General features: G+C 46.3%; 1 protein-coding gene across 15 annotated transcripts in view; it reads right to left on the bottom strand.

Moving 5' to 3' along the window:
• Positions 1–16,103, bottom strand: part of PKNOX2 (PBX/knotted 1 homeobox 2) — a 922,547-nt gene that overhangs the window by 764,521 nt on the left and 141,923 nt on the right. The window lies entirely within an intron of this gene.

Consider the following 16,103-nt stretch of genomic DNA (forward strand, 5'->3'; position numbering starts at 1 on the left):
TACACCACAGATCAAGGACAGGCTGCCTTGTCCTACCATGGCTCATCCCAGTTAGGCTGGGGCTGAGGCTGGGGGCGCTGCCCAGTTGGGGTGGCAATGGCAGCAGCTCAGTGTGGGAGGAAGAGACCACACACTGTTCCCCTGCCTGCCAGGCCAGGCACCCTTGGAGCACAGTTGGGGGCCGGAGGTGCTTCACAGCTGCGGAGGTGCCCATGTCTGGAGCCAGGGAACTGGGGATGAGGATTCCCTATCTGCTGTGCCGGTGGCTGCTGCCCCACTGCTCACCGCACTGCTGCACCACAGCCCACTGGCCTGCATCTGTGGTGGCTGTTAGCATCTCTGCTGGGACTAGCACTGGAGGCGGTGGCTGGGGATGCTCTGCACCGCAGGGCGCAGGGAGGGGCGGGGAGGCACAGCTGACCTGCATGCTGCCTTGCCCAGCCTGAGGTCTTCTCAACCTTGCCTGCCCTAGGGGTGCTTCTGGTTCTGGGAACCACTCAGGGATGTTGTGATGGGTCAGAGTGGAGGTGTAGAGTGGCAGAAGGGTCTCTGTGTGTGTGTGTGTGTGTGTGTGTGTGTGTGTGTGCGCGCACTAGGCTGGGGGTGGCAGCAGGGTGTGTGTGTGTGTGTGTGTGTGTGTAACAGAGAGAGAGAGAGAGAGAGAGAGAGAGAGAGAGAGAGAGAAATGGTATGGAGCAGGGAGTACTCCAGGTAGAAGTGGTGTCCAGAGCTAGGCCTGGAGCCCCCCTAACCTACTAAAGCAGCCTGTGCAGGGGGAGGCTGGCCTTGAAGGGAACGGGCTTGCTCAGCCAGAGGGAGACCCAACCCAGTCCCTGAACCCCAGTCCAGGGTTTCCCTGGAAGGGCATGAGGACCGCTGGAGCATGCACACAAGTGTGAGGAGCAGAACAGCAGGGACCAGTACTGCTCAGAGCCACAAAGCAGCAGGCGGGACAGCTACAGTTAGATCTGTGGCTTGGTGCAGGGGGGTGAAGCTGCTGCCAGCAGGGAGTGAGTGGGGGCAGGCAGGGCCAGGGGGATCTATGGGTTGGGAGTGAGGGCAGGGGCAGTGCACTGGCATCTAAGTGCTGCTCAGCGCCACAAGGCAGCTGTGGGAACAGATGAAGATGGACCTGCATCCTGGTGAGCAGAGGGGGCAGAAAGAGCTCTAATTTCCTAAAAAAACAAACAAACCCCAAATCAAACACCAAAATATATAGGTCTTTAAACTGTATTCTACTATAATGACTGAGACACTGATAGGCTTCCAAACGGCTTTAAAATTGTAAATATATCAATACAAAATCATGTTAATCTGATACCTATATACACAGTGGCCTTTCATTTCAATCATGGAAAACACAAATTTTGGGAGGGTTAATCAGAGAAATTGGGGTTTTTAAACACAGAAAACCAGGATCCCTGATAATTAGGACTGGCTGGCCTAGCTGTTTACAGACTAGGTTTAAATGCTAATTAAGTCAAATTAGCTAGGATTATTCCAAGACAAAGTGTTAATTTGAATAATTTACAGGTTCTTAATTCAGGACAATGGTCTTGACTTTCTGTAAGGTCTGGAGTGTAGTGGAAGACAAGACATTAAAATGCAAACCAAGCTGATTGTCTTAGTCTTAGGTGAAATAAAAACTGGGGCCAGGATCTTCTCTTCCCAGCAAAATGCACTAAGCATTAGGTATTGAGCCAAGTGCCTCCCCTATTCAGAACAGAACAATCTGGTGGTTAGGTCACTATCGTAGGTGGTGGGAAATGTAGGACAGAATCTCCTCCAGAACAGGAAGGAACTGAATGTAGGTCTCCTCTGACCATCTTTTTTTTAAAAAGCAGCAATTGATGAGCCTAATCCCATTGGTGTGTTAGGCACGTTCTGAGAATGCCTAGAATCTAGATCCCAATAAGGTGTTGGTGTGAGAAAGGCAGAAAGCTCTGCCTTGACTCACATGTAAAACCACATCTTTAGATATGACATAATCAGTCTCACCAGAACAGGTTAAGTTCTTAATAGAGTTTGCTAAACTCTGCCTCCCAGACTGAAATATTAAGTTTGCCAGGTGCAATTTCAAGACCAGGCCATGAATGGATGCTATAGAGCCCATGATTCTTTTTCTACCCTATTGGTGTCATTGTACCAAATGCCTTTCCCTTGGCTTGTGTTGTGCAGGAACCTGTTGCTGCTGCCATCCTCCTCAAAGGCAGCAGTTGATGCATGCCAGTTCATCCTACACCAGGTCAAATTGGTCTATTGACTTCAATTCATTGAATTACACTGATTTACATCAGCTCAGAAACAGACCCCCATATTGGAAAGTGCTTTGGCAGGGAACTGCTAATTATAAATATATAGCATTATCATAGTAAATTTGTCACTGAAGCATGGACTTAAGGACAGTTATTTTACTGGGACATCTCCCAGGAAAATGACTTAGTCAAAGGATAGTGAAAGGTAATGACTGCTGCATAATTGGGTCACTATTAACATAAATGCAGCTAGTGCCAAGTAGTTTAATAGAGATTAACCAGGTGCTAAATAAGTGTCAGTTTCAAAGCTCTGATCTTTTTGCATACACATTGTGAAAAAATAAGGTTAAAGGTTATACAGTATATATATTTCTGAATACTCATTAAACTCCAACAAAGGATGGCCATGTTCCAGTGGGTTTAGTTAAAGCTAACTGATGCACTCTAACCAAACAGTGCAAGAACATATTATCACTGCGCTCTCAGAGGTGTCAAACATCTTGTGGGTCATCTTGCTCCTGAGGCTTTTTGTGGACTGGATGACCCACCTCTGGGCTGGACTTGGCCCATGGGGTTTGTTACTACAGCTGCCAGAGCCACTGAGTTAGTGCAGCTTCAGAACCCAGAGTTAATGCTGATATTGCTCATTCCTCCTCTTACTGCTTGCTAAATTCTAGTAGCCACTGGTGATTAAAATCAGCAGCACAGGAAAAAGGATGAGTAGAGGTTGTGTTAACCCTCTAGATTACAGGATCATGTCAATACAGTGGCTCCAGCAGCCCAAAGGATTTTAATACTGCTGTCATGGCCACTTATAGGTCATCTGACCTGCAAGAAACCCTGCAGTGAAGATCCGACCAAATGCGTTTGACATCCCTACTCTAGCAGTAATCTCTGATAAGTAAGAGAACATCAAAGCTCTGGACACTGAAACAGATTTATTTCCCAATAGGATATTCCATTAAGAAAAAAGTACATTAAGATAAAGTTAAAAGATGCACACACTGAACATAGGTATCCTCTTTTCTATGCGAGTGCCATGACCATTAGGTTGAAAAGTCACTATTTATTTTTCTCTTTCTAACTCAGTGGGTATTTAATTATTTCATTTATACTTGAACATAATCAGTAGGGGATATTGGGAGAGCCCTAGGCCAGAACATCCTTTGGTCTGGTGGCTGAAACATTCACAAAGGGAATAAACAGAACCCCCAGTCTCCTATATGTGGGGTGAGTGCTCTAAGTGATGAATATCTGGATAAAAGACCTAGCATGGAATTCTATTTCTTTTTGTGCACCTAAATAGCAATTTCTGGACATGTACCTGGCTGTTTTTGCCCCTGTCTCAGCTGTGCACATGTAAGCATGTGTATGTAGACCAGCATTTCTCAATCAGGGTGCTGCAGCACCCCAGGGTACCGTAAGACCCTTGTAAGGGTGTTGCAGTGCTAGTACAGTGCAGTCAAGTGAAACTGCCTTGTGTGCCTCTGTTTGCAGGAACCATGTACAGAGCCGGATCAAGAAGTTGATGTGTCAGGAGTGGGTAAATCTGGTTCTGGTGGATGTTTTCTTGGTCCAGCCTGCAACGGCCTCCCAGAAACAGTGTCTTTGTATGTGCTCCAGAGGTTGGGGGTGGGAGATGGGGGGAGGGCTTTAATTAGAGCAGCTCCTAGACCTGTTCTAATTAAAGCACCCACAGTGTCTCATGTATCAGTGTCCCTCTACTTCAAAATGGTGGTGGCATTATTTTAATGAAAGCTCATTCAACGAGCTTTAGTTAATGCACCCCCACTCCCATTTTGAAGCACATGCATGCACATACACAAGACATGGAGGCTGCTGATGTATACTAATTAGCACACTCCAGACTTGATAAATCGAGTCTGCTGTGATGCGCTGTAAATATAGCACGTCAGAGCGGCATCCCCACATGTGTACAGGCACCAGGCATGTGGAACAGTTTCATCTAGTGGCAGAAGTGGCAGCCTAGAAAGACAGCCAGTTGAAAACCACTGCTCTATGGATTTATCTCCAGGCTGCCATTTGGCCTTTGTTGAGGCCAGATAAAACTGTCCTACAACTTCTGTTTCAGGTGGTGGCTGCCAGACCAGATTTGGAAAATATCCTGAGCCAGGTTCAGCTGTAATGCTGTGAGTAGTTAATACGAGGCAGGATCTCATGTACTTTGGCACTTTTACCATCATATTACCTAATTTTGCTCTTAGTACTGCACTGATGCTGTGATCTCAGGTCTGAGAAAGGTAAAGGTAACATTGTAATAAAAGTGATGGTGGCCAAATTATGTAACTGAATGAGTAAACATTTCTTGTTTGTTTCTCACCTTACAGGAAAGTATTACTTTTGTAAGAGCATTGCTCCAAGAAATCCTTATATCAGAATTCTACTGCGTCTATGAGGTTGCTTTTGCTTGCTGATATAGACATAAAAGTTATGCAAGGAGAAGTAGATTAGGAAATGGTACAAATCAGGGATAAACTGATTTGTTTGCCAGGACCACCATATAAGCACCTGCAACACCACTTTTAACAGGTGGAGCATGGCGCTGGCCACATTACCTCCTTCTGCTGCCAAGGATAAAGAAACACTGGAGCCCTGCCTCCATTGCCTCAATGGGCCTCAATGCCCTGTAAATGGGACAACTTTACACCATTTTTAAAGTGTCTCTGAGGAAGCAAATGGGAACCAATGCAAATAGTACAATTTTGATATAGGTAAATCCAAGCTAAAGTTCTTGTGATAATGTGTATTTTAGCCCAAATTGGTTTCATGAATCAGTGTTTCTCACATGAATTACTTAATCTACCATAATAAACATGGGATAACAGCAGGATTCTTTAAAGAGAGCTAATTATTTTAAGAGGAAAGTGTCACAACCCAACGTTGTGATTTTCTGTTTGTGTGCGCTTCGGCATCACTAAATTATTTTCCCGCTGAATTGCAGCTTCCTTGCACGGTGGAGTTCTCTGCTACAAAGGAGAACCCCGGTGCAACGGAGTATTCCCGCCAAAATTTGTACCTTTCTTTGCATGGTGCATTTCTTTTGCATCTAAGAAATGCACGGTGCAAGGAGTTCCCGCCATTTGTATGAGGATTTGTGCCACATTATTGGCCAATTCTAAATTATGCACACGTGGCGGCTAGCTATTGGCTTGCTAGCCGTATAAAGAGCTTGAGTGGTTTCCGCCCAAGTTGGAGGACTCCACGAACATCAGGAGGAGGAGACTTTGTGCTGTGTGAAGATCTCTCAGCGCTGTGGATCCTTACGGACCCAACGCATTTCTTAAGAAGGCAACAGAGGTCTAAACAGCCTCTGGCCTCTCCCCATCGCCAAGCGCAATCCTAGACGTATCTCTTTCCTGTATACTAAATATTCGAACCTGCGGAGCTTTAACAACTCCGTGGGAGGGAACTGGACCAAACCCACGGAGCTTCAGCAACTCCAGGGGAAAGAAATTACCGAACCCGCGGAGCTTCACAACTCTGGGGCTAGAACGAATTTGTCGTAGTCCTCCAACGAGGATTTAAGCGGAACTGCGCCTGGATGCTGACCAGCCTACACCACTACCACCACTGGTGTAAGTAAACAATCTTTGAATCAACCACTAAGCGTCCTTGATTAATACTAGTTCGCCCCCCGGTCTTCTCCGGCCCCACATGCCCGGGCTGCTGGCCACAGCCCGCGTGTGCAAAGACGGGCCCGGCTCGCCCCCGGCCCGCACAGAAAGTTGCTACATAGCTAAAAGAAATTTCATCTAAAGTAACTATGAGAGCTATTCTTTGTACTGATTTTTAAAATATTCAAGATAATTCTATAATAGGGACTTCACAAATGATTTAATAATTTTACAAAGGATATCAAGGGTACTGTTCTTATTTATACGTAGGAGGCAAGATTTGGGGGGTAATGTACTGGACCAACTGTATAGCTGGGATAAAGTTGGACAAGCTTTTGAATGCAAAGTTTACAATGTATTTGTAAGCTTGTCTAAATTTATCCCAACCGTACAGTTGGTTCAATACAAGACAGAACTCCAAAAAATCCTTGCCTCTCTCAAAATGCCTGGACCATCACAGATACATCATTGCTTTAGCATTACCATGTATATGTATAGCTTTTAACATAATTTATTTTAAGCAACTCTTTTCTTAATTAAAAAAAAAAAAACAAACTTCGATTTTATCCCTGCATTCTATGACAAAAGGGGGAAAAAGGTGACAAACAGCAAGGACACTCTAAGCCACTGGTTCTCAACTGGGGTACTATTACATCAGGGCGGGCAATTATTTCAGTTGGAGGGCCACTTAGGGAATTTTGGTGAGATGTTGTGGGCCAGGTCAGCACTCCTCTCCCCCCTTCCCCTCCCCCCCCGCCCACTCACCAGCTGCACTAGGTCAGCACCCCTCTCTTCCCTGGAACCTCCCTGCTACAGCTCACCAAAATTCACTATGCGGCTCTGCTCAAGCCAGGTGGCAGGGATGGGGCCCTGGGCAGGTAGGAAGTGGCATCTGGGAGTGGGATGGGTAGGCAGGGCTGAGACCACAGGGCCATGACAGTGCAGGGCTAGGGCTGCAATCCTTTCCCTGCATGTCCTTGTGATGAGCACTGGTTCCATAGGCAGGGGCATGCAGGGCGTAGTCCATGGCTCTGCTTCCATCCCCGTGCTGTCACCTCCCCAAGATCCTGAGGTCTTCATGGAGATTGTCCAGGAACCATGCAGACAGGATGCACAACCAGGTGGACGAGATGAGGTCTGGGGGGGCAGGGAGCTGCTTCTGGAAGTGGATTGGGAGGGTCTTGACAGCATGAGGCTGGAGCCTGGGGCAGAGCCACGATCCACTCCTGGCATGCCCCTGCCCATGGCATACCTGGTATACCCCTGCCCACCGCCTATCACAGGGAGATGTAGGGACCAGATCAAGACTCTGTGCCCCAGCCCTGGGCTGTCACTTCCTCAAGACCCCAGCCTTGCTCTCCCATCCCATTCCTGGAAGCTGTTCCCCACTCACCAACAGCCCCATCCCATCTATCCAGCCCCATGACCTGCTTGAGTGGGTCCTGCCCCTTGCAGTGGGTGCAGGGTTGAGGGCTGGGGTGCCTAGGCAGCAGAGTCAGGTCCAGTGGCAGTGGCAGCCAGAGAGAGCTACCACTGCTGCCAGGGCTGCTGGAAAGTGAGTCTGGCTACCATGCTGCCCCAGTCCCACTGTGTGCCCAGGGATGGTGGGATAAGCTATTCATGCCATGGTCAGGGCTGCCCTTTGTGCCTGGGCTGAGTGAGACTGAGGGAGCCACTGCAGACCAGACAAATTCCCTTGGTAGGCTGGATCTGGACCATGGGCTATATTTTTCCCACCCCTGCATTATATTCAAAACATTATGAAAGGTTCCTTGAGTCTGAAAAGGTTGAGAAGCACTAATCCAGGCCTGCATGCATGTAACTGATTATATGTCTGGAATAAAAGGTGAGAAAAGAGGAAGGAAAGGAGGACTTGGGCACATAAGTGTGATTTTATTCCACCCTGCCCAAATCCCTGAAAGACTGTTAATACAAAATATGGGTGGGTCCTGCTCCTCCTCATCTTTATAACCATGTCTTAAGTGTCAGACCATAGTCTGTTACAAATGTAGATGCAATATGGATCTACAGAGATTTGAAGACAGTGGAATAAAATCTCGTAGGCAACTAAGTCCATTTAGACACCCAACAAGTAGAAAAGAAACTGGCAGCATCTGTAAAATAGGGATAATGAAGTTATTTACCAGTAGGGCTGTGCAAAGCTTCGGGTGGTGATTCATTTCGGAGGAGATTCGGCCCGACTCGGTGGCCGAATCTCCGAATCCAAATCTTCAGAAAAGATTCAGAGAGCTTTGATGATTTGGGCAGCCTCTGGTGCCTGCAGCAGGGAGCTCAACTATGAAATTTCCTATGGCTCAACTGGTCTAAACTATGAAATTTCCTATGGCTCATGTCCAGCAGGGTGGTCAACGTGAGGAATGAGCAGTTTTGCCCCAGGACTCGGAGATGGTCGGAAAAAAAAGCAGCTGGGGATTCTGTTGGCTAGGTTTGCCACAGACTTCATGGGCTGTGGATGCCTTGGGGACTCTGGAAAAACCTGAGCTACTCCCCTTCACCAGGCCTTGTATATACTCATTTACCTTGACACTCTCTGTGGGGGGCTGTGGCATGCTTGTGTCCTGGAGCCCAGCTCCGGACAGGATTTGCCTCCACAGCTCAGTGGGCAGGACATGGCACAAAAGAGAACACCATGCTGCTATGGCCACTTGGCGAGGCCCCCTGTTCTGCTGGCAGCAGCAGGGTGCACAACTCCGTGCTGCCACCACTGTGGCACCTCACCTTGGCAGTCATGGTGGCACAACACTCCTTCCCATGCTGGGTCCCACCCACTGGGCTGCAAAAGTGGCTCTTGCCCAGCTGGTCCAGCCTAGGTGCAGCCCTGTACAGGAACAGAGATTTGGGATCTGGTGGGGAGGGGAATGCTCCCCCCGGCCACCTTACCTGTGCTCCCTGCCCCCGCAACATGTTGCCTGTGCCCACATCTCCCCCTTCCATCAACACCCACCCCCTTCCTCAAACACTGGGGGGCTAGGGCCTAGGGGTGGGGGGCAGTGGGTCAAGAGTAAAAGGTATGGGTTCATTAGAGGCAGGTCCTGTCAGACCAACCTGGTGGCCTTCTATGACCAGGTCACAAAATCCCTAGACGCAGGGGTAGCAGTGGACATAGTCTTTCTGGACTTTAGGAAAGCCTTCAACACTGTCTCTCACCCCATTCTCATTAAAAAACTAGGGGACTGTGGCATCGACACCTACACAGTCAAATGGGTCACTAACTGGCTGGAGGGCTGCACCCAGAGAATGGTGGTGGATGGGTCATTTTTGACCTGGAGGGAAGTGGGCAGTGGGGTCCCCCAGGGCTCGGTCCTCGGACCCACGCTGTTCAACATTTTCATCAGCAACTTGGACGAGGAGGTAAAAAGCACCCTGTTCAAATTCACAGATGACGACACTAAGATGTGGGGGGCAGTGGGCAAGCTAGAAGGGAGGAATAGACTGCAATCGGACCTAGACAGGTTACAGGGGTGGGTGGATGAGAACAGGATGGGTTTTAACACTGAAAAGTGCAAGGTACTGCACCTGGGGCGGGGGGGAAGAACCAGCAGCATACCTACAGGGATTCCAGCCTGAATACTATCTTTGAGGTGGGTGCCTTCAACCAGCCCTTTCTCAGAAAATATTGGGTCAGGGAAAGAAGTGGTGGTGTTTTGACTCCCTTTAGAAAAACTGCAGTAGAGACTGGAACCCAGATCTCTCCGTCCCCAATAAGTGCCCTAACCATGAGGATATGGAGGCTTGTTTGCCAATGAATATTTAATGATTCCATGTGACATGGGCAAGCTTCAAATGGAGGGATTGATAAAGCCTAACTTTTGCATCCTATTGGCTAGGGCACGTGTGGAAGGAGGGAAATGTGGGCTCATGCCCCTCACATAAAGAAGGAATTTAACCATGCTTTTCCACATCCCAGGAGAATACACTGACCATTGAACTTTTGGTGTAAGGAGAAGTGTTCTGGACCTCATCTCGTTCACTCTGCAAACACCTTCTGGATCAGACGTTATAGGTGAGGTAAGTGAGGGACCGTCTACCAGGAGCAAGGTGCTGCATTGCTCAATACTGTAAAGAAAGGCTTTAGGCAGTGGGGAACTTTACCGATGAAAACATATTACCTTGTAGCCCTTAAACAGCACTTGGCAGCAACTGGTCAGGGGGTTTGAGGTTCGTGTGGAAATAGGCTTCTAAGTAATTTAAATATGGCTGTGTAGATAGCCTTAAATCCTTATAAAAGGAGGGGATGGGGAAAAAGCAAGAGCTGCTTGAATTAAGGACATTTTTATTTACAAACAAATATTCAGAAGTTAAAAGTGCCAAAATGTACATCAAATTCTGTGCGCACTTTTGGTTCCAGTGCCTCAAATGCCATGCACAGTGCTGATCAATTTTTCAGCATCATTTCAGGGCTTATACTCTAATATTGGTTGCTAATCATCTGCCAACAGACTGGGCCTATGGCTTGCAGCTGTATTATATACAAGCTGTTAGAGTGAGTCCTGGGTTTCCTTGGAGCCACAGAAAGCACCCACCATTCTCCTGCACACAAAACATTTGCAAAAACAGCTGCCACTGCCTTATTTAGAAGCAAACATGTAGGAGCAGCAAGAATGAACTCAGAGGCTGCTTTGCTTTTAAGTGTTCTGTAAGGCAGGGGATTTTATTAGAAGGCTATGCTAACATGCATACAACAAAGTATCCTTTTCAAGGTTGCAAAAGCTAATTAATTTCAAACCCAGTGTTTGGATACTCAAATTCCTGTATTTTCTTCTGTAGTGGAGTGGAAAGGTTTATTTGGCCAACAGCAGAGAAGGATTCACAAACATTTCCCCATCCTGCAGGGAGAGTCACACCAATGGAAAGGAGATTTAATTAGTAAAATCTCGTTAGGCAAACAAAATTATCCGTAAGACAATACTCCTCTGGACAGGGGGTATGATTAAACAAAGCTATTAATTAAGAAAGTAGCTTGAGCAACTCACTGAATTCATTCATCTTCATGCTGGCTCCATTTTACTTCTTCAGGGTTGAGTGGAGCAGTCTTTTTATTATTATTATTTGGGCTTAATGGAAAGATCTCTCAAAGCTTTCAGAAATTCACAATTTAGGGCCTCAGACCTTTGTGTCTCATCATCAGCAGGCTCTCCCTGCCAGATTTCAGTTAAAGTGGCTTGATTGCATAATGTCTATTTGCATAATGTAAATTGCAATCTACTATCACAGGAGATGGGAGAGACAGAATAGCTATTTTGTTATGTCTCTACAAAAATCCTACATTTAGGAGGGAGATTTGCAGCTGAATAATAAGCCTTATGACTAGGACAACAGCATACTCCATTAGATCAAGCCAATTAAATCAGACCAGAGAGATTCATTTTGTTTCATATTATGCATCCAACAGTCGCAAGTTCAAGACATATCGGTTGGTCAGCGGGGGTCAATGGCATTGCACTGACACACTGCACTGACACATTGTGGCATCTACCAATGTTACCTTTAGTTGCTTGCAAATGCGGGGGTGGGAAATTTACTTGAAACCCGGCACACTCCTGGGCTGAGCCTAGCACAGACCCAGAAGAGGCACCTCGTTAGTTCAGCCCAGCTCTGCAGCATCTGTATACAGGGACAGATTAACATACAGGCAAACTTGGCACATGCTTAGGGTCCTAAGGGAGGAAGGAGCTCACTTGTGCTTATTTTACATATTATAATTATTGAGTAAAAAAAGTAGCATAAAAATTCCATCTTCAGCTGGGGGCCAACCAAAGGGTTAATCTGGCAGTCTATAGATCAGGTGCTTTAGTGGGGCTTTTTTGGCACTTTCATCTACAGCTGAAGCACCAGATCTATACAGATGCTGCAGAGCCGAGTCAAACTAACACGCTACTTCTTTTGGTAAAGCACATTTTGGGGGAAGGGAAGGGAGGTCACTTCTACAAGCAGCCTTTATGATTACTGAAGGGGAAACCACACAACCATTAAATGGTACTCCTTGACTCAAACAAAACTAGGTAGCTGTGGGCACATCTATGCATGCATTAATGCGCTGTGGTTACTGTCCATTAAATTTAGTACCTGAAATAACATATAATAACTAAATATGCAGTAACTGGCACTACTGTGCAGTAACACCAGCACACACCTTTTAAGTGGCACTAATGTGCAGTAGGCTAATTCTACTGCACATTAACGCAATAGAATGTGTTTTACTGTGACGCACTAATACACAGTAGAACTAGTCTACCGCACATTTAGTGTCTCATGTAGATGTGCCCTCTATCTCTTCGTTAAAGAACTTTTATCCAAACTACTGCTGTTATCTGCCTACTAGCATCTCAGAGCCCATAATAAGATCATTTAACAGCACTAAAATATGAAAAGACATAAAGCTACAAAAAATACATAGTGCTACAAAAAATAATAAAACTAATAGAACAATCTGCTTTGCCTAATAATTTCTGATGATTTAAATGTTGACGTTATAATTAAGGAAAAAGTGAAATATAGTAGTCCTTTAATGTTTGGTTTTGTGAACATATTATGGAAGGACATTAAAAAAAACAAGAAAAACAGCTCATGCCAAGGAGAAGCCAGGGAAGTAGTCCATGATATTCTGGGTTGTTGTTTTTTTTTTTTTTTAAGAAGAGCATTACCACTCTGAACTTGTTGTTTAGATTATAATGTAACCTTGTAGTCTGCTGTCTCTTTTGACTTTATTATAATCGTTTAATAACAATTTCTCAAAAGACAATATATTAATATGTATGATCAACCTATAGTAAAGTTGTAAGGTCAAATATCTGAACAGCAAAAATCTCTGAAGTTGAGGATTTCCAGAAATGCTAAAATTACAGAATATGTGTATTTGTGGTATTAGAAACAAAGGACAATATAGGGAGCTTTACAGTTAATAGAGAAATAGAAAACAATATATGTGTGCAGATGGCTCAGGTAATGGGCCCTGTAACCTTATCTCTTTAGAATTTCCTGATTTCTGAGTGCTTGAGCGCTTCATCTTACTATTACCTAAATGTGTTGTTGTTATTATCATCATAATCATCATCAAGCCACCTAAAAATCTTTGAAGGAAAAAAGAAATGCATTATACAGTCACAACATGTTTTAATAGAGACAAATAAAACCATAGACTGTGACCATTGTTAACTATTGTAGACTATCTAGCTGTTGTTAGTTGTTAAGAAGAACACTAGATTCCCTCTTGTGCCATTGTTGTTTCTGTTTTAAACTGAAAGATAGTCTTAGCTATGTTTCAGACAGGCTGGTTAACTATGCACATGCCAAACGTTAAGGCTCTGAACACCACTGTGTTTTCAACATGTTTGTTTTAGATGGTTTTTCATAAATCAATGCACTTATTTGCAAACTGAACAGTGGCCTCCAAAGCGCAATGTCAATCAGCTGGATAGTTAGCCTCTTAGGTACTGTAATTTTATTTTTGTTTTGTGTATTTGAAGGCATTGCACTAGGGGCGGGCAATTATTTCAGGTGACGGGCTGCTTAACAAGTTTTGGCGAGCTGCCAGGGGACCCTGCCCCTTAACAGTTGCCGTGCCCCCTGGTTGCTACATTGAGACCAGAAGCCTGTCCTTTAAACCGTGACCTTTGTCACCAGAAGTCTCTCCCCTTGCTCCCCCCCTCATCAAATACTCCTTTTGGGAGGGGGGAGGTTGCCATCTTAGAAGCAGAAAACCCCCCCCAAATCATACACTAGGAGTCAAACACCTACTGTAATATATTTTAATTTTATTACAATAAATATTTGTCAGGACTTGTGATTGTGTCCTATACATAGAAAGGATTGCATAATACCTAAAAAATAAAGTTTCACTCTTTTATACTGTGTGTGTGTGTGTGTGTGTGTGTGTGTGTGTGTGTGTGTGTGTGTGTGTGCCGGGGTGTGGGGAGCTGTAAGGGGGTGTGGCTGTGTGGCATACGGTATGTTGGGGTGTATGTATATGTTGATGGGGGTTGTGGGGGCAGGGTGTGGGTGTGACAGAGGGTGGAGAGTGTAGGGACCACCCCGCCCCATGGCATGCAGCCTTCACTGCCTGGTGTCAGCAGCAGGTAGGGAGGTCAGGGTGTTTGTGCCCAGTGGGGCGCAGCTCCAGCCAAAGCTGTGCTGGGGAGGGAGCAGAGCCTACCCTATCACCAAGGCTCTGTTCTGCGTGCCTGCAGCTCCAGCACTCACAGCAAGGAAAGCCCTGCACTGGAGGCTGCTGCTTGCCCCACTCCCTGCTGCTCAGGTCCACCCACTCCACTCAGAGTGGGGGGAGCCCCACCTCCTGCTTCCCCACGAAGACCAGTGTGGGGCTTCCTGCTGCAAGCACTGAGCTGCAGGTACACAGCACAGAGCCCCTGCGATAGAAACAACCAGGCAGGCTGCACGGGGATGCGCTCCTCACTTTCAGTGCAGTGCTGGACACCTCTATCACAGGGGCTCTGCACCACACTCCTGCAGCTCTGCACTCACAGAGGGAAACACTGCACTGGACCCTGTGGGGAAGCAGGGGGTGGGGATCCCTCCACTCCTGGCAGAGTGTGGGGACCTACGCAGCAGGGAGCAGGGGAGGCAGCAGGCTCCAGTATGGGGCTTCCCCTGCTGTGAGTGCTGGAGCTGCAGGTGCACGGCACAGAGCCCCGATGATAGGGCAGCCTCCGCTCTCTCCCCCAGTCCAGCACTGGCTGGAGCCACACCTGCACCAGGCACAAGCACCCTGACCTCCTTGCCTATTGCTTCTGCCAGCAGCAGAGGCTGCATGCTATGCGGGAAGTGTGTGGGAGGTCCCCTAACTCCCTCCCCCCCCCCACACACACACCCACATGCTGCCCAGCTGAGCTTAGCACTCCCGCTGCCACTCTGGACTCAAGCTCTGTGCTGTGCTCCCACTTCCACCCAGGTAAAAGTCCACCCCCCACCAGCCCACCACTTCCCTACTTACTGCCCCAAACAAGCAGGTTCCAGCTGCAGCAGGAGCCCCACCGGGAAGCTGCTCACTGGGCACATTCCTTCTGCCCACGAGGGTGGGAGTGAGGCCCAGTAAGGGATACTGGGGGGTTGTACACATGGACAGAAGGGCTGGGCAGGGTGCAGTTCATTGTGGGGCGCTGTGGGCTGTATGGAGCTGGATCCATTCTTCAAGCCATATTTTACCCACCATTGTATTGGACCGTAGGCTTTTCCTTGCACTTGTGACCTTCACCCTCAACTGCAGCAGTGCACTAGTAGCACAGAATACACTAGTAGCACAGAATGCACTAGTAGAGGTGGTCAAAATATTTCCAATTGGACAGTTTTTAATCAGAAAATGTTGGCTACATGAAACTTAACAGTTCATAGGAAAGTCAAGATTTTGTTAAAATTTTCATCATCAAGTTATTTAAGACTTTCTATGCAATCAGGTATTGTGTATCAATTTTTATCATTGCTGCTTTTGGTTTGAAATGATTGTCAGACTGAATAATTTTAACATTATCTAAATTAAATATAACAGAATATTTCTTGTAATAAAATTCTGAAATTTTGACATATAATTAAAATTTTGAAATCCTGATATTTTTGCTGGATTGGGTTGCTTTTGGTTTATGCCCAGTTCTTCATAGAATCTGTGGGACAGAAATCTGAGTAGAGTTTTAGCTCAGATCAGCCTCAACAACTCCTGAAAAGGCTTCTAGGTTTACAAAAATAATCCCCCAAATGGCCCCTGAAGCTAGTTCAAATTATTTAATAATAACACTATGAAAAAGCAAAAAGAATCAAGGAAAGCAAAAGTAAGCAAAGCTTCATTCTGCTGACTAATAGAGCCACAGAGATTCCTGGGCAAGTAGAAAAGACCATTTGCATCAGCAGTGCAGCTGAAATTGAAGCTCATAAACTGGGTTCAGGAAGACCCTTGCTCTGACCTACAAGCTGACAGATCACCAGCTGCTGCTCCCCCTATAACTCCTACCCCTCCTTTTTTGCAACCTGACTCATCTATGGCATCCAAGATTCCAAGCCTCACTACCTACACTGACTCATTCTCATCCATCTACCTCATTTCACCAGGACAGGGGTAATTTAGTATGCAGTATGTAGTATGCATCTTAACTCCCAAAGTCACCCAGCCCCAACTTTGTGTTTCAGCTCTCTCCAAAGAAATTATTAAGTAAGCAATAATCCACACTCTCTAGTTACCATATCA

The sequence above is a fragment of the Alligator mississippiensis genome, chromosome 16 (genome assembly GCF_030867095.1).
Source record: "Alligator mississippiensis isolate rAllMis1 chromosome 16, rAllMis1, whole genome shotgun sequence".
In the NCBI taxonomy this organism is placed as follows: Eukaryota; Metazoa; Chordata; order Crocodylia; family Alligatoridae; genus Alligator; species Alligator mississippiensis.